Source organism: Rhinatrema bivittatum, chromosome 4, assembly GCF_901001135.1.
Source record: "Rhinatrema bivittatum chromosome 4, aRhiBiv1.1, whole genome shotgun sequence".
Taxonomy (NCBI): Eukaryota; Metazoa; Chordata; class Amphibia; order Gymnophiona; family Rhinatrematidae; genus Rhinatrema; species Rhinatrema bivittatum.
The window spans coordinates 201,713,690-201,732,947 of record NC_042618.1 but is presented as its reverse complement, the minus strand read 5'-3'; the positions used below and the strand labels follow the sequence as shown (position 1 = coordinate 201,732,947).

Sequence of the window (19,258 nt, the reverse complement as noted above, 5' to 3'; positions counted from 1 at the left end):
CAGAGGATGTGATTAGTGCAGTTAGTATAGCTGTGTTTAAAAAAGGATTGGATATGTTCTTGGAGGAGAAGTCCATTACCTGCAATTAATTATGTTGACTTAGAAAATAGCCACTGCTGTTACAAGTAACAGTAACATGGAATAGACTTAGTTTTTGGGTACTTGCCAGGTTCTTATGGCCTGGATTGGCCACTGTTGGAAACAGGATGCTGGGCTTGATGGACCCTTGATCTGACCCAGTATGGCTTGTTCTTATGTGAGATGCGGCGACCAGAACTGTACCCAGTATTCAAGGTGCGATCTCACCATGGAGTGATACAGAGGCATTATCACATTTTCCGTTTTATTCACCATTCCCTTTCTAATAATTCCCAACATTCTGTTTGCTTTTTTGACTGCTGCAGCACACTGAACCGACAATGTCAATGTGCTATCCACTATGATGCCTAGATCTCTTTCTTGGGTGGAGGACCTAATATGGAACCTAACATTGTGTAACTGTAGCATGGGTTATTTTTCCCTATATGCATCACCTCACATGTCACTTAGATAGGATTTTAGACAGTGCTGGGGAGGAGCCAGCTGTCGTGGTACATGTGGGCACAAACAACATAGGAAAATGTGGGAGGGAGGTTCTGGAAGCCAAATTTAGGCTCTTAGGTAGAAACCTGAAATCCAGAACCTCCAGGATAGCATTCTTTGAAGTGCTCCCTGTTCCACGTGCAGGTCACCAGAGGCAGGCAGAGCTCCGGAGTCTCAATGTGTGGATGAGACGATGGTGCAAGGAAGAGGGATTCAGTTTTGTTAGGAACTGGGGAACCTTTTGGGGAATTGGGAGTCTCTTCCAAAGGGATGGGCTCCACCTTAACCAGGGTGGAACCAGACTGCTGGCACTAACCTTTAAAAAGGAGATAGTGCAGCTTTTAAACTAGAATAAAGGGGAAAGCCGACAGTTGCTCAGCAGCAAATGGTTCGGAGAGAGGTATCTTCAAAAGATACTAATGATGCATTAGAATTAGGGCATCCCGACAGTGAGGTTCCAATAATAAGAAAAGAAGTCCAAGTGCCTGTAACTAAAAACTCACCTGTGCTAAAACATTCTAACTTATCCCTATCAATTAAAAAGCAGAATGAAAATGCAAACAAAAAACAAACTTTGAAATGTTTGTATGTTAATGCCAGAAGTCTAAGAAGTAAGATGGGAGAATTAGAATGTATAGCAGTGAATGATGACAGACTTAACTCACCTTTTAACCTTGCTGGTAATCGTTTTGCCTTCCTTCCACCTGTGCACACAGTGCACTGTGCATATGTGCACTGTGCACACAGTGCACATATGCACTGTGCTTCTAAGATGGTATTTTTAAACAATGCCCACACCTGTTGTGCACTTTTAACCTTTGCAGTGCAACTTTCCTTTTTTTTTCTATTTTCCTCATTTTATTAAAGTTCCCTTTTAAAAATTTAGTGTTATAACTGTAGATTTACATGTTGTTCCCCCTTCCAGTCATTAGATCACTATTGCCAAGTGGCCCCACCATTGTTACATCTCTCACAAAATCCTGCATTCCTCTAAGAAGTAGATCTAAAATAGCTCCCTTTCTCAATGATTCCTGAACCAATTGCGCCATGAAGCAGTCGTTAATTCCATCCAGGAACTTTATATCTCTAGTATGTCCTGATGTTACATTTACCCAGTCAATATTAGGGTAATTGAAATCTCCCATTAGTAATGCAATGTTAGATAAATTAGCTTCCCTGATTTCCGTTAGTACTTAATCACCCGTCTCATCTTTCTGGCCAGATGGATGGTAGTATATTCCTATCACTATACTCTTACCCAACCAACATGAAATTTCTACCCATATAGATTTTACTGTGCATTTAATTTTATGTATGATCTTTATCCTGTTGGACTCTATGCCCTCCTGGACATAAAGCACCTAACACCCACCAAGTTGATCCTCCCTATCACTGCGATATAATTTATGTCCAGATATAGCACTGTCTCATTGGTTATCCTCCTTCCACCAGGTCTCTGAGATGCCAATTATGTCTATCTCATCATTCACTGCTATACATTCCTACACTCCCATTTTACTACTTAGACTTCTGGCATTGGCACACAAACATTTCAAAGTGTGCTTTTTGTTTGTATTAACAACCTGCTTTTCAGTTGATAGGGTTAATTTGGAATCCTTTAGATCAGGTGATTCTTTACTTATTAGCACATAGACTACTGTTGCTTTTATTGGAATCTCTCTGTTGAGATGCCCTAACTCTCTTTCTTAGTGTTTGGGTAATTGCCAGGTTCGGCCTCTGTTGGAAACAGGATGCTGGGCTTGATGGACCCTTGGTCTGACCCAGCATGGCAATTTCTTATGTTCTTTCATTAGTATCCTTCGAAGATACTTTCCTCTGAACCATGCACTGTGAGTGTGTTGTGACCCGTCTACGACGGCTTCGCCCCGCCTACCTTACTCTTTTTTGCGGCTCCTCCCGCTCACCTCGAACTACTGGCTGCCGCGGCATCTGATTGCCGACCTCTCCGGCGTCCCCGGACTGGCTTTGGTGCTGCCTCCCGCCATGTTCCTCCAAGGTACCATAGGGCGCGTGCGCGCACGCCGCCCTCATCTTTATTTCCTCATTGGCGCGAACCTCAGGGGCGTCCCCCTGAGATGACGTCACGCTGCCCAGATATTTAAAAGCCTACCTCTTTTGCTAGCTAATCGAGTTAGCAACAACTCGGATACTGCGGATGGGATTCGCTCTCTGTACCGAAGCTACTCTGCCACTCCAGCGTTCTCTGGAACTCTTACTGCTAATGGGGTACCCTCTGCTTGGGGGCCTCTTCTATTTCTTTCATGTGCTATCAGGAACCGGTACTCGCTCCTCAAGGGCCCATGTTCCCTGAGTTGCTGCCTGCATCTACCATCTTCTCTACTTGGAAGAATTCACTAACAGAATCCATCTGAGAGTACAACTACCATCTATTCCACAGTACTGCTTCTCTGGAACCAGGTACTCGCTCCTCGAGGGCCTGCCCTCTGTTCCAGTGCCAGACCTCTCGTCTAGTGGAACCGCTGTGTGAGTACTATTCTATGAAGTCTCCCTGTCTCAGAGCTTCACCAATTCTACCTGGGACTCTGTATATTCCTCACTGCGTACTCATAACTCTCAGTCTCTTTCCACTACAGCACAGCCAAGCAGAGGATCCGCTGTTCCAGCGTCCTATGGGATACTCGCCCAGCCGGGCTCAACATCTTCTACTCACTACTGTCACCTCTGGTGGTTTCCAAAACTGTTTAAATAAAGATTCAATCAGTGTTTGTGTGTCCAGAGTCTAGCCTGACACCATGGTCCCTCATGGGACTGCCCCCCGTGGGAATGGTCAGCTGCCACAGTGTCCAAGGATCCACCCAAACACCAATAATCATAACAGAGTGACTGTCAACTTTCCCTCTTGTTCTAGTTTAAAAGTTGCTCTATCTCCTTTTTCAAAAGTTAGCACCAGCAATCTGATTCCTCTCTCATTAACATGGAGCCCATTCTTTCAGATAAGTCTCCCCTTTCCCCAAAAGATTCCCCAGTTCCTTACAAAACTGAATATCTCTTCCCTGCACCATCATCAGAGAAAAAATTTTCATTCAACACACAATTAAGCTCTGGAATGTGTTACTAGCGGATGTGGTTAGGGCACTTAATGTAGCTGGGTTTAAAAAAGGTTTAGATAGTTCCTGGAGTAGAAGTCCATTAACGATATTAATGAAGCTGACTTAGGGAATAGCTACTGCTATTACTGGCATTAGTAGCATGGGAATTATTTAATGTTTTAGTACTTGCCAGGTATTTGTAACCTGGATTGGCCACTGTTGAAAACATGAAGCTAGGCTTGATGGATCCTTGGTCTGAACCAATGTCAACGTTTTATCTTCTTATCTGAAAATGTTGTGCAAGAAGGAAATTCTTAGCAATTTCTTGCTCTAATTTACATGAAATGGTGAAAAGGAAGGACACGAGTCATTCCATCTGATCCTGGATCTGTCCCTGGTCCAGTTAAACAAAGAGAGCCACAGACATCCATGAACCCCAGGGAGGATTCTCAACAGGAGGCGGCCTCTGGACTTCCTTGGCAGAAGAGGCATCCTTGAGCATGGAGGAAAGGAGGCCTCTGATGGATCTAGCGATGACAGAACACTGCAAGGTATCACTGGTGCAGGTGTGTCATGATGACAAGGCAGCAAAGAAACTCCCAGATGGGATAGAAGCTGAGGCAGCAACCATGGGTTTTAAAGTGCTTTTGAAGCTGACATCTCTGTTTTCCAAAATTCCCCTTCCCCCTAAATATACATTTCAATAGAAGACCCCCCTCCCCTCTTTTCTCCCCCAAACTGGCCCTCTTGAGAGTTTTCAAATAGAAAGTTATATGCTCAAGAAGGTGGATAGTTTGGTAGATATCTTTATCAATGAGGTTGCTTACAATCTGTTTAGTCAAATGATGTCATTTCCAAACACAAAGTAATTCAAATAGGGGTAGATTTTATAATTTAGCGCAAACGCGTACTTTTGTTCGCGCACCAGACGCGAACAAGAGTACGCGGGATTTCAATAGATACGCGCGTAGCCGCGCGTATCCATTAAAATCCAGGGTCGGCGCGCGCAAGGCTGCCAATTTTGGGCAGCCTGCGCGCGCCTAGCCGCACAGCCTGCCTCCGTTCCCTCCGAGGCCACTCCAAAATCGGAGCGGCCTCAGAGGGAACTTTTTTCGCCCTCCCCTCACCTTTCCCTCCCTAACCCACCCTCCCCCCGGCCCTATCTAAACCCCCCTACCTTTATCGCCGGATTTACGCCTGCCAGCGGGCTGCTGGCGCACCATCACCCAACCCGGGGGCTGTTCCGGAGGGCGCGGCCACGCCCCCGGGCCGAAACCACACCCGCGGTGCCGCCCCCGAAATGTCGCGTCACCCGCGCCACGCCCCCGAAACGCCGCATCACGACCGCCACGCCCCCCGACATGCCCCCCAGCATGCCTCTCCATGCAAGCCCCGGGACTTGCGCGCGCCGCCGAGCCTATGCAAAATAGGCTCGGCGCGCGCAGGGGGGGTTTGGGGTAGGTTTTCGGGGAGTATGCGCGTATCCTACGCGCGTACCCCTTTGAAAATCTACCCCATACTGAGAGGTCAGGTGGACACTGTTGATCTTACAGACTGGTCTGGCTACAGATTTTCATCAATAGATAGCTAAATGTCCACCAAACCCAAGATGAATTTATGCCACCCTGATTACAAAAATGCATTCCAGTCTGATATATTTGCAATACTGTTCTATTCTGTAGAATGTGAATATTAATCTGTCTGTTCCTGATTGTACTTTACAAATAAGAGTGCTTTGTATTCAATGCTACAAGAATGTTTAATTATGGTAATTAGTTCACATTCTCAACAGGCAGCCAAGAAAATCACCTAAAAGCTAACAATAAATAGCATAACTATGGGGGCTTTTATGATGACACCAAAAACTCAAGATGGAAATTTAGCTGCAAGTTATTATTTTATAATAGTGAACACAACTTTGATGTAAGCAATCAAGTTACATACACAAATAAATATGGAAAGGAGCACGAAACACACTAGAATAGCAATGAAGGAAACAAGTGTGTCGAGTAGTATATTTACTGGTCAGAGAAACAGAACAAAGCCTTTTCAGTTATGTAAATGCAATGTCTTCAATGTGAATGAAAGATTAAGTATGGATATAACTCTGTCCCCCAACACGAGACCGTATATTAACAAGGCTGCATCAGGAGGGATGGTTTACAATAGTTTACATAAACATCCATCAGTGTCAGATAAGCAGGTTTGCTTACAGTAAACGGTGTTTCCGTAGATAGCAGGATGAATTAGCCATGTTGTCTGGGAGCATCTCGCGACCGGTCAGTAGGCAGAGTTTTCTCAGTTAGTACAGGAGTTTTGAACTCTGTACGGCTGCGCGGTGAGCTTCCTGCGCGATTGCCTTGTTACCTCAGTCTCTTGTAGCCAATCGAGATGTACGTGGAAATGTTTTGGTAGAATCTGTAGACTGTCTAGGGAGGTGGGAAGGGATCGCATGGCTAATTCATCCTGCTATCTACGGAAACACCGTTTACGGTAAGCAAACCTGCTTTTTCCCGTCGATAGCAGGGCTGAATTAGCCATGCTGTCTGGGAGTCCCAAGCTCCACGGTTGTGTCCATATAATAAGTTTTTTAAGTTGAGGACACTACCCTTTTATAAAGGTAGACAGTCTTACTCAGTATATAGGGTTGACAAAACTGCCGAACCCAGAGCTGTATCGGAAGATGCTTGCTGTCGATACAGTAGTGAGATGTGAAGGTATGAGTGGGAGCACTGAGAGGAGAGGATCACCTTGCTGGTGGCGGAAAGCAATCAGTAAGTTTTTGCTTGGGACACTGTCTTTTTTATAAGTATTGGGCAAAGTTAACTATTTGGGAATATTATTTAGTGTGTTTGTGCTTTTAATAGTCAGTAAGGCAGTGAATAAACAAGTTAGACCTTTTGTATTTTTAAATAGTCAGTCAATAAGGCAGCTAGTAAGCAGTAGGTAGTGTGTTTATTTTTAGAAGTCTGTAAGGCAGCTAGTAAGCAGAACTGAGTGGTATTGGAGAATACACATATAGAAGGCCTGAGTTCCAAGGGCAAGCGAAGGAGTCCTTGGCTGGCTGGTGTTTCTGTCTGTGGAGAGAGCAGAATTTGTCCACTTTGCGATTCGGATGTGATGCAAAGAGGTCTATTGTTGGTTGTCCCCAACGCTGGAATATCCTGGTCGCTACTAAGGGATCCAGGGACCACTCGTGTGGCTGGAACTGACAACTGAGGCAATCTGCCACTACATTGTGGATGCCCGCTAGAGAAGTTACCCGAAGAAATATGGAATGTGTCAGGGCCCAGTCCCAAATTTGTGCGGCTTCTTGACAAAGGAGATACGAGCTCATACCTCCCTGTTTGTTCAGGCACCACATGGCTACTGTGTTGTCCGTTTGAATCAGAACAGTCTTGTGTGAAAGGCAGTCTTTGAAATCATGCAGCGCATAACGTATAGCTCGAAGTTCCAGGAAATTGATTTGAAATGTTGCTTCGAGTTTTGTCCAAGTACCCTGGGTTTGGAGATTGTCTATGTGAGCTCCCCGACCCAAGGTGGATGCATCTGTAGTTAAAGGTATCTGTGGTACTGGTTGTTGGAAGGGTAGGCCCTTGCGCAAGTTGTCCTTGTTTGCCCACCAAAGTAGAGATGAACGTAGCTGGTGGGTTACTTGAATTGGAGAGGACAGTGTTTGAACGGCTTGGATCCATTGTGACCTTAATGTCCATTGAGTTATTCTCATGGCTAGTCTTGCCATAGGAGTGACATGAACTGTGGAGGCCATGTGGCCCAGTAAAGTTAGAAACTGATGAGCCTTTGCTTGTTTCTTCGAGTGTAGCGAGTTTGCCAATAGGGAAAGTGTGTCTGCCCGATCCTCCAGTAGAAAGGCTTTTGAGAGGATGGTGTTCAATTCTGCTCTGATGGATTAAAGCAGGTGAGACGGAATGAGGTGGGACTTTTGATAATTGATGAGAAACCCCATGGAGTGAAGTAGAGTAATTGTTCGGTTGAGAGAAGTTAGTGCTCCTTGTTGAGATTGACTTCTGTTGAGCCAGTCATCTAGATAGAGGAAAACGTAAGTGTGCTGCTATTACTGCCAGGCATTTTGTGAATACTCTGGGAGCTGAGGCAAGTCCGAATGGTAGTACTCTGTACTGGAAATGTTGATGACCCACCAGAAAGCCCAGATACTTGCGATGAGGAGGGAATATTGGAATATGAGCGTAAGCGTCTTGTAGATCCAGAGAACAAAGCCAATCTCCTGTTTGAAGAAGGGGGAAGCATGGTGCCTAGAGAAACCATCCTGAACTTTTCTTTCTTTAGAAATTTGTTGAGATTTCTGAGGTCTAGGATGGGATATAGGCCTCCGGTTTTCTTTGGAATAAGGAAAAACGGGAGTAGAATCCTCTGCCCTGCTGAGTCCGGGGCACTGATTCTACAGCTCTGGCTCTCAGAAGGGTGCATAATTCTGCTTGTAGATGAATTATGTGAGTTTCGTGTAACAAAAGAGGTTTTGGAGGAGAGTCTCTTGGAGTTGAGAGGAAATTGAATTGGTAACCTCGAGATATTATTGAGAGTACCCATTGGTCTGTTGTTATCTGTAACCAATGAGTGTAGGAGGAAACTCGGCCTCCTACTGGCAGGTTCGGTTTTGGATTGTGGAGATGGCTTTGGTCTCTAGTGGTGGCCTCAAAAACCTGCAGCCGGTCCCGACTGCAGTGGCGGTTGAGGCCTAGCAGCTCTAGGCTGTCTGGGTTGAGATCTTTGTTGCGGACGAGAAGGATCTACCCCTGGATGCTGATGGATAATATCGTCTCTGCCTGTAGAAAGGTTTTCTAGATTCTTTCCTTGATGGGCGGCGAGACAGCTATGAAGAAGAGTCTTGCAGAACTGACGGCAGTTGGCGTAATGTCTCCGTGTGTTCTTTTAGTTGGGCCACTGCATCCTGAACTTTCGACCCAAAGAGGTTGTCACCTACGCAGGGTAGATCCACCAGCTTTTCTTGTACCTCGGGCCTAAGGTCAGAGGCTTTTAACCATGCCCAGTGACGTGCACTGATTCCTGAGGCTGCCACTCTTGAAGCTGTTTCAAAGTTGTCCTAGGCGGCCCGGACTTCATGCTTTCCAGCTTCAAGTCCCTTGTGGTTATAGCCGGAGCTGCCTTCTGGTACTGCTGAGGTAGGGAGTTGGAAAGTTCCTGCATCTGCTTCCATAGATTCCTTTGGTATTGCGACATATAAAGTTGATAGGACGCAATCTTTAAATTGAGCATAGCTCCTTGGAATAATTTTCTCCCTAAGGAGTCTAGGAATCTATGGTCCTTTCCAGGTGGAGTGGAGGAATGAGGTCGTACTCTTTTGGATTTCTTTTGAGCCGACTCAACCACAACAGATTGATGTGGTAACTGTGACTTCTGATAACCAGGAACATGTTGGACAAGATAGGTAGTATCCATTCTTTTATTAATAGGTGGAACCGAACATGGATGTTCCAAAGTCTATGTTGCAACTCCAAAAGCACCTCGTGGACTGGAATGGCCAGGATCTCTTTTGGAGGATCCATGAACTGTAAGACTTCTAAAGTCTGCTGTCTCGTGTCTTCCTCAGACACTAAGTTGAATGGTATTGTGTCTGCCATGTCCTTTATGAAATTCGTGAAGGACAAATCCTCTGGCGGAGATTTCTTCCTGCCTTCCAGAGGAGAAGGGTCAGACATGAAGCTTTCCGAGGAAGTATCAGTATGCTTGTCTTCCCTTGAGTCATATGGCTCTTCCCTGGAAGGAGAAGTGGGAGAAGATCTCAGTGGTCGAAAAAGTCCTGAAGGCCCTGGCTGAGGATCATCGACAGGTCTCTGTCCAGGAACATCCCCGATCGTTTTAGTTGGGATAGACTTCGGTGGAAGAGCACCGACGATGGCGTCGAATCTATCCATTAATAGTTGGAATAAAGCCAATTCTGGTTGCCCTGGAGCCCCAGGTAGTGGCATTGGTGTCGTCGGGGGTGGTCCCCGACATTGGTACGGTACTGGCATCGGCAGAGGTGCCGGCATCGGTGCGGGCACCGGCATCGACAATGGTGTTGGCGAGGGCATCGGCGTTGATGGTCGATGCTTCGGTAGCGCTTGTAGCACTGCTTGGCGGATAAATCCGCTCAATTCCTCCATGAATGCTGATGCAGGCAGAGCAGCTACACGTGGTGGCAGTGGGGGCGTTATCGGTCCTACCACAGGCCCCTGTGGAGGTTCGATGGCTGGCACCTCGACAGAAGGTGAACGCCTCGGTGTCGAAGGCCTCGGTGTTTCCTGCAGGCAAGGTTGCTTGGCGGTCGACTTCTCCGGGGATAGCAGAGATTCCGGAATCGATGGATGGCGATGTTTCGGTCGATGTTCCGATGCTGACTTTGTTAGATGCCACGGATGGGGTCAGTGATAAACAGTCCCCTGAACCTTCCGGACGACATTTTTTAAGGATCAGTCGTTTTGAAACTCCGGCCAGAGATGACTGAGTGGACGTCAATGGGGAAGGTAAAAGCTGAAGATGAAACAAGTGTTCCATCTTTTCTTGGCACATCTTCTGACCTTTAGGGTCATTTCAGCGCATTTTGGGCAAGATGTTACATCATGCGATTGGCCCAAGCAAAGTACACACTCGAGATGTGGGTCCGTAATCGACATGGTCAGATTACAATTGGGACATTTTTTGAATCCCGTTGCCATGATGCTGTCAACGTAAATCTGAAGAAAAAATATTTACTCAAATGAGACGGAATGAGAATATTTTACTCACCGGCCGGCGGTAACAAGGGAGACCCCGATATGGGAGAGAAATTATCAATTTTAAATCTGATTTTTAGTCAGAATTGTTTGAGAAAACTCACACAGGCTCCTGCTCCGCAATGCCAAAAGCAGCGCGGAAAAACGAAGACTGAAAGGAGACCCCTGTGGCTGAGAATATCATGGCATGCTCAGTGGGCTCAGAGTGCCAGTCAAAAGTTTCTAGAAACTTTGACAGAAAGTTTTCCGCAATAGGGCTCCATCAATGACATCACCCAGCTAAGAGGTTGTGCGTGCTTGTATGTTGGAAAGCACATTGGCCCTATGCTGTCGGTCTGTATGCACAAAGATTTGTTGCAGAGGCAGTATTGGAAGCATAAGGGTATAAATCATGGCTACATGCTCTAGGAATTTCATGTGAAATTGTGCCTGGAGCGGAATATACGCATATTGGGTTGAGAAGATTTTAGGTCAAACTTTACAACCCTGAGTAAATGCGAGCATGAGCAGGACCAGACTAGGTATTGGTTCTACATCTGCAATATGGATGAGGGACGAAAGCGGTTGAACAGCTTAGACCCACTGATAATGGAATTTCACTGAATCTAACCTATAGGAGTTTTGGATCTATGAGGAAAGTGCATAGTGATAAACCCCATGGCCTGACAATGAAGAATTGAGGGGCTGAGGTTATGGAATATGCGCGCAGGGACATGTAGGAATTTATTAGAATGTCTGCGCGGTTGCTGGACAGGAAGGTCATTGCGACTGTGGTGTCCAGAAATGTTGCATAAGGAATTTATGGCAGTGGCAGTAATCCCAGGCAGTAATTTTATAGTGAGTCATGAAGAAGTTAGAACTCCTTGCATGGACTGACTGTGGTTATGCAGCCATCCATGCAAGGAAAAGTGTGAATGATGCTGTATTCCGTAGAGAAACAGCAGTCACTGATAGTGATTCAATGAAATATCCCAGTTACCAAAGCTGGTGAAACCGGCAGAGCTTGGGATTGTAATACTGTTGACTCACCATGAAGCACATAGAAAGATTAGAAGTTTTTATTTATTTTATTTAAAACTTTTATATACCGAGGTTCAATTAACAAGATTAATTATCACTTCGGTTTACATTACAACCAGCAAAATAACATAGACAAAGTCTTGTTTTACAATGAACAGGGAATAATAACCTGGATAAAACAAAGAACAGGGAAGAAATAACATGGAAAACATAAAATGGGTGAAGCAAGTATAGAGAATAGGGTTTGTATAACTTGGGCGAAAAGCAAGGAAATTAAATAGGGGACGACTGTGAAGGCGTTTATTACATCACCTTCATGAATGTGGTAGCTCTGGAACTGTGTTAATGGTTCATGCAAGAGGTAAACCACTCTCAGTGCATTGAGTTTAATAATGAGTATTCTCAAGGGCCTGAAACTACTACTGGACTGCCTCAAGGCTCAGCAGTTTGAGCTATGCTATTTAATACATATTTAACACCTCTGTGCAATGGATATAAACTATGGGCCAGATTTTAAAAGGGTTACGCGCACCGAGCCTATTTTGCATAGGCTTGGCGGTGCGCGCAAGCCCTGGGACATGTGTAAGTCCCGGGGCTTGCAAAAAAAAAAAAAAAAAAGTAATGTACTTACTGCGATATGGAAGCATGGTGACGAGAGATACCATTTTACCTGTGCCTTCTGAAGAAAGTTGGTATTTCTGAGGTCCAGGATGGGCAGAGAGTAACTACTTTCTGTTGAAAGAAAGAATAGTGTAATGAAAACTCCCCAACCCCCCTCCCTGCTGCGCTTTGTAGCGTCTGGGGGAGTGTACCGGGAATCTTGGTACAAAGTGGGGTGGCCGTTCTGATATCAGGCTAGTTGGGAGACCAGGAGATGTCCAACTGGCAGGGCTGATGTAATCTGGATATCATGTAAGCTCCCACGGGAGCGTGAACGGTAAAGTCTTACCCGCATTTCTGTGTGCTGTACAAGGAAACATTGAGATCTCTCGTCAGGCTTCGAGGTAGACTTGTACCTGAGGTAGTACTTGCTGGATCTCGTGTTTAGCAGATCAGCGAATGCATCTGGAACTTTGGCTCTGAATTAGGAACCAGAATCCAGAGCATTAATCAGTAGAGTCCCATTGCTGAAAGCGGGAGGATGTCCTGATGGAATCCCAAAGAAATGATAGAGAGGTTCTCTTGGTATTGTGGCTGACATAGCTGGCAATAGCGATATGTGACACTAATACGGTTCTTGGAAGGTAGATGACCTAGAACTTTTCGAACCATGTGGTCCGAACTAGAGAACACATCTCAATGGGAATGCCGCAGAAGCGGGTACATCCGATGTGGATCGCCGAAGGACGAGCTGGTGAAGATTACTGGCTCCGTGGATTTCAGGAGTCATCGAGGGATAGCCTGTGGACATAGACATCCGTCTCAACTCTGATGCCTGTATAGTGGCGCAGGTATAGAGGAGACAGGCTGAGCATGGCTGGCGCTACCACGGTAGTTTTTTTGTGAAGGACCACAATCCCCCACCGATGTCGGTGGGGCACGCCTCGGGAACAGGGGAGCCAATGAACAGCTCGTGAACCCGGGCCTTGTCACAGTGGCTCGATGTCTCGTGACGCCAGTGCAGAATTCTTCAGAACTCGTTCCGGTGTTTCTGGAGCACCAAGGACTACCAACGCTGTGCAGAACAGTGGCGATGGTAGTGGTGATGTTGCTCGGCCCAGGCATTCTCCAGCACCGAGAAGGATAGCACCGATATGTTGGATGGCGTCGGTGGCGGACGGTCACAGTGTCTGTGACACTGAGTGCCACGGTGCTCGGCCCGGTCTTTCCCCAGTGCCGAGGTGGATGCCCTCGCTGTCTTGGATGGCGAATGAAGACGGACTGTCAGCATGCCTGCAATGCTCCTGACACTATGTAGTGTCGTAGGCTAATACGGGGCTTTAATAAAAACCCAAAGCATGGAGTACTGTGTTTAGGTGAGGGCATTACGTGGCAGTGCTATGTCGGTATTGACGGTGTCGATGGCAGCCGAAGCGGCCTCGAGGGTATGGTCAAAATATATATATGAAAAAATTTGATGACCCGGGCAGAGCTACAATCACAGTGATGGAAGCACTGACAGCATCGGCGTAGGTATCTATGGAAAGATGTGGCATCGAATAATCGAAAAACATAGTTGGCACCGGAAAAATGATACCGGCATCGACGGAGTCAATGACCGCATTGATAGGAACGTCAAAGACACCGATGGGAACGAAGTGGGTGTCAAGGGCATCGATGTATGGAGGCGGGTGCCGACAGCATCGGTGGCATGGCCACGGGCATCGACGGTATCGATTGGATCGACTCAGGCACCCGTGGCATCGATGCCACCGGTGGAATAGACATCAGCATCAATGGAATCGACCCAGACCGATGCCACCGACCTGGGCATCGATTTCATCAATGGAATTGACCCTGGCATGGATGCCATCAATGGAATTGACCTGGCATCAGATGCCATGGGCAATGGCATAGATGGAAATGTCCTGGGCATCGATGGAAATGGCCCTGGCATCGATGGAAATGGCCCCGGCATTGATGCAAGTGCCCTGGGCGACGGTGGCATCGACCCGGGCATGGATGGCAGCGACGAGACAAGGTGTGCGTCGATGGCATCCATCCGGGTAATGATGGCACCAATGAAACCCAAGGAAAAATCAGTGCCATGGATGAAAAACATGGATGGCACCGATAGAAATGCTGCAGGGACTGATGGCATCAGTATACCATGGGGGGAGGGGTACCGATGGCATCGAAGAATCCAGGATGGTCTGAAGGGGGTACCGATGGTAGTGATGGGGCATCGACTGCGTGAGGGTACTGAAAAATCAAAGGACCTGAATCTTTAGGGGCCCTGGCGGCAACGGAAACCGTGGAAGTCCCTGTCCCACTAGCGCTAATAACCAGGCAGAGTGCCACAGAGGGACACTTGCAGGCTATGTGTGGCTAACTGAAAACATAGGGTGAAGGAAGGCCGCAGTCGGTTGGCAGGCCAGGGAGGTGACAGGAACCGACCGAAAAACAGGGCATAGTACTCACTGAGCGTCAAATAAATATACGCGTAGGGAGACCCGTGCAGGGAAAAAGTGTTAGTGAAGTAAAAGTTTAAGTGTTTCGGTGTGGAAAAAGTGTTAGAATTTCTCACAGAGTTCCTAACAGCTATGCTTACTGCAGAGCGGAAAAAAGAAGACTGAGGGAGACACCTGTGGTTCACAGGGATAATTGCAGCTGAGCATGCTCAGTGCACTCAGTGTGCCAGTGTTAGTCAAAGCTTTATAGAAACTTTGACAGAAATGTTTTCCATACAGGGCTCCATCCTGTGATGTCACCCATATGTGAGGACTACCATCCTGCTTGTCCTATGAGAAAGAGGGCTAATGCGATCACAGCAAAGAATGGGCTCTGTTTTGTCCTACGCCACCCATTTTCATTACTTCAGGTGGATGTGGGATGGAAGCGAAGCGCTTTTATGGCACAAAGTCCAATTAGGGCTAAAGGACGAAATTAAAGAAACTGGCCCATATCGAGCCCCCTTCTACTTTGAAGAAGTTAAGACCTAGCTACATATCGACACCCACTTAGGAGAGTGGAAAAGGATATTAAGCTGGCAATGCTTCCCCCAAAAAATTCCTTTGTAGAAGCCAAGGGACAAAATGCACCAGAGCCGAGGCAAGTCTATACTGCTCTCTTCATGAAGCTCCATGGCCACAATCACAGCTCTGCTCCTGCTGTCTTGGCTGTAAAAATTTGGAAATTTTGTGGCTCAATGTCCCTACCAGGACACCTTTCCAAAAAATAATCTGACCACCTGGAGAGAAAGTCCTCAAACATCTGCTGACCTATAGGATAGGACCTAGTCTCAAAACAGTGGAATCAGATCGGGTGAAATGGATCACCTCTGCAGTACAAACACAGGTGGATCAAATCCAAGAAGAGCGTTTTAAATAGATAGAGCAAATTTGAAAAGCCTATATTCAGGAAGTAGGGGAAATAGCTAAACCACTAAAATCCCGAATAGATAAGCTGGATACATGGGTTCTCCCCGCCTTAGCCAATCTGGATGAAACAATCCATTATATACAGATCGATCTGCGGGCAGTATCCTAAGGCCTGCTAAAGGGGCTGCTATTAGAGCCTAAAGAGGGTACTACAGGAGATTTTTCAAAATGCAACCTTTGCAGGAGAAGACTTTGTGAAAGTAAAAAAGAAGATTTGCCATCAAAACAGATTTCCAGCATAAAGTCATTCCGGTACCCATCTGACCAGTACAGTAGCATGGAAAAGCTAAGATACACAGAAACAGGGTCCAAGGAAGGATTATCATATTCCATCCCCCCCCCCCTACACTAGATAGCGGGACCACCTTCACATCCATGTAGGTAGGGTGTCATTGGAACGAGACAGATTTTAACTTTTAATTTTCTCTTCTTTTCCCCCTTACCCAAAGTCCATAAATGTTGTAGTCCCCTTATCATAGAAGGGCTGGTAGGTGGGTGGAATTACTGAGTACAAAATGAGGGTAGCCCATTAGGGGTGCCCTGATGCTCCCCGCTGAGGAGGCGAATTCTGTAAAGAACTGCACGATTTTGAATCCCTGGCCTTGTATGATGCAGTTCAAAAATGTGATATGGACAAAAATGTTGTTTAAATCAAAATAACAAATGTATTAGAAAAATAAATAAGACAAATGAATAAAAGAACACAGCATCAGAAGTGTAAGGTGCTGCATGCAGTGTTCTTTTATGAATTTGTTTTTTCATTTATTTTTCTAATACATTTGTTATTTTGATTTAAACAACATTTTTGGTCCATATCCCCCTTTTTATTTTTTTAAACTCTATTGGAAGGATATCTGTATTGTTGTTTTTCACTTGTATGAGGCTCATGAGGAATTGGGGAAACGAGGGTATAATAGTTTCCCCATGTACTGTGGACAGGGCTAAGCCCAGCCAGATTCTTATTGGCTGTGAATAAACCCACCCCGGTTAAGCTGTGCTTAAATAGTAGCCTGCCAGGAAGAGCCATTGATGGCACAACATTTCCTGAAGTTTTGCAGTGGACTGAGTTATAGTAGCATCAATAGAATTGCTAGCTGTTTTGGTTCTCTCCCTCTCTGGCTCCGGATAAGGGAATTTGTACCTAGTTTATTTTGATTATTCCCTCCTGTAAATCAGGAAATATCTGTTTGTTTTTGCTTTGGTTTCCTACATTAAAGAATCAGTTCGAGTGCAGCGACTGAGTGGTCCTTTTCTTTCTCTGACACATAGGTAGTAAACAGTTCCAGTTCCATATGGAACTGGTAACAGCTAAAGAGAACTAAAAAGGTTCAACACTCACAAATGCACTTCAGAGTCATAGTCAAATTTTAAAATGAGGATCTTATAATCAGAGCTGTCTGTCTCCACGCCAAACAGTATATCAAATAAACACAGAAAGAGCATGACGATAGATGAGGACAATAAGACCGAGCTTGTCTGCCTGCTCTCTTCTTGTTGCAATACCACTGACCCTACTTGAACTTTAGCTTTATCTTTGCTTACTGAAACTAAGGATCCTCCATGCTTACCCCATGCTTTCTTGAATTCCAACACTGTTTTTGCAGCTTCCAGCACTTCTAATTGGGTAGAAATACCATACATCCACATCCCTTTTTGTAAACAAATAGGGGTAGATTTTCAGATCTACGCACGGGCGTACATGTGCGCACGCTACCCCCGTGCACACATGTACGCCCGATTTTATAACATGTTATAAAATCGGGGGTCGGCGCGCACAAGGGAGTGCATACTAGTGCACCTTGCGCGCGACAACGCCCGCGGGCTTCCTCCATTCCCTCTCCCTTAACTAACCTTCCCACCCCTTCCCCTAACCCCCCCCCCCCAATTTTTTATCTCACCTTTTGCACCTGCCTGGAGGCAGGCGCAGGATGCGCGCGCTGGCAGCCTGCCGGCACGCGATCCTCCAACATGGCAGCAAATGGCAGCTGTGTCGGAGGACTCTGGCCCCACCCCCGCGACGCATCCCAGGGCTTTACGCGTGTCGCTGGACCTTTATAAAATAGGCCCGGCGTGCGTAAGGCGATTTACGCGCGTAGAGCTTTTAAAATCCAGCCCATAATTCCTTAAGTAACTCTTGAGTCTACCCCCCACTGAGCCTCATACCAGGTACCTCTTGTTCTAGAATTTTCTTTTCACTGAAAAAGGCAGGTCTCTTTCCTGGCTACTCATTATTTTCCCCTTATCACTCTACTCTGTCACAAAGGCACAACTGTTATTTAAAAAGACGGAGCATTCAAGACAAAATTAAAAAACTAAGGGTGAATCTTTTAATTCAACTGTGAGAATTTGTAGGGGGAGAAATGAGAGCCATCTACTTCTGCCATCCTAAAGCCCATAGTGTACTAAGCTGTTAAAAAATGGGGAGATTATTTATGCACATTTATTACCCACTTTTTAAAAAAAAACACTGCTCATAAGTTTGTCAAAAAAAAGCTTTTAAAATAGTTGAAAGGACAGGGTTGAACATTCTTTAAGCACTGTAGAGAGTCAGTCAACAGCACAATACCCTCTGATTAATCAGCCATTAGGCATACTTCACCAATCCACAGAACACTAACAAGGAGAGGATAAGATCCACAATGAGCTTTATATAATACCTTAAACATAGGATCAAAATGTTTTGCTGGTATTATGTACACTAGCGATAAAATAATAAATCAATAAAGTCTCATATTTTTGTCTGTTTCTTTATATATTAGGTGACCAACTCTGAGTACACGAAAAGGAGGACACACCTCCAAAACGGAGGATGAGCACCCCCAAAAGGACACACTTCCAAAGAGAATGACAAAATGCAGGACAAAACTTTGAATTGAATTTGCATATATAATTAGCAGAAATGAATTTGATTATACAAATACATTATACAGCTGTAGCATTACAAATTACTATAATTTAAATAGAAATACAACTCACTATACTGTAGAAGACTGAGTACTTCAGATTACAACAAAGTTAGACATTTAGATGCAATAGTTCCCTCCCCATCTATGTGGGTTACTTGCTTCATCTCTTGCTCCCTACCCTCACTATCTTCTTACTATCTATGGAGGTACCCCTCTCTATACCCCATTCCCCACTCTCACATACTCTTGATGGCTTTGTCCATGGTAGACCCACTGCTCCACCCCTCTCCTCTGAGCTCATGGTAGACCCACTGCTCCACCCCTCTCCTCTGAGCTCACGCTAGCTCCACACACACATGGGCACTTGTGCTTGTAAGTTGTCTTGCAGATATAGGGGTAGATTTTCAAATAGCGCGAATTGGCCTACTTTTGCTGGCGCATCAGGCGCAAGCAAAAGTAAGCTGGATTTTAGTAGATACGCGCGGAGCCGCGCGTATCTGCTAAAAACCTGGATCGGCGCATGCAAGGCTATTGATTTTGTATAGCCGGCGCGCGCCGAGCCGCGCAGCCTACCCCCGTTCCCTCCGAGGCCGCTCCGAAATCGGAGCGGCCTCGGAGGGAACTTCCTTTTGCCCTCCCCTCACCTTCCCCTACCTAACCCACCCACCCGGCCCTATCTAAGCCCCCCCCTTACCTTTGTCGGGGGATTTACGCCTCCCGGAGGGAGACGTAAATCCCCGCGCGCCAGCGGGCCTCTTGCGCGCCGGGACGCGACCTGGGGGCGGGTACGGAGGGCGCGGCCACGCCCCCGGACCGCCCCGGGCCGTAGCCACGCCCCCAAAACACTGCCGACACGCCCCCTAAACGCCGCGATGACCGGGCCC

At 46.2% G+C, this 19,258-nt stretch overlaps 1 protein-coding gene across 3 annotated transcripts in view; it reads right to left on the bottom strand.

Moving 5' to 3' along the window:
- Positions 1–19,258, bottom strand: part of DOCK3 (dedicator of cytokinesis 3) — a 1,203,328-nt gene that overhangs the window by 1,045,564 nt on the left and 138,506 nt on the right. The gene's annotated exons all lie outside the window — the stretch shown is intronic.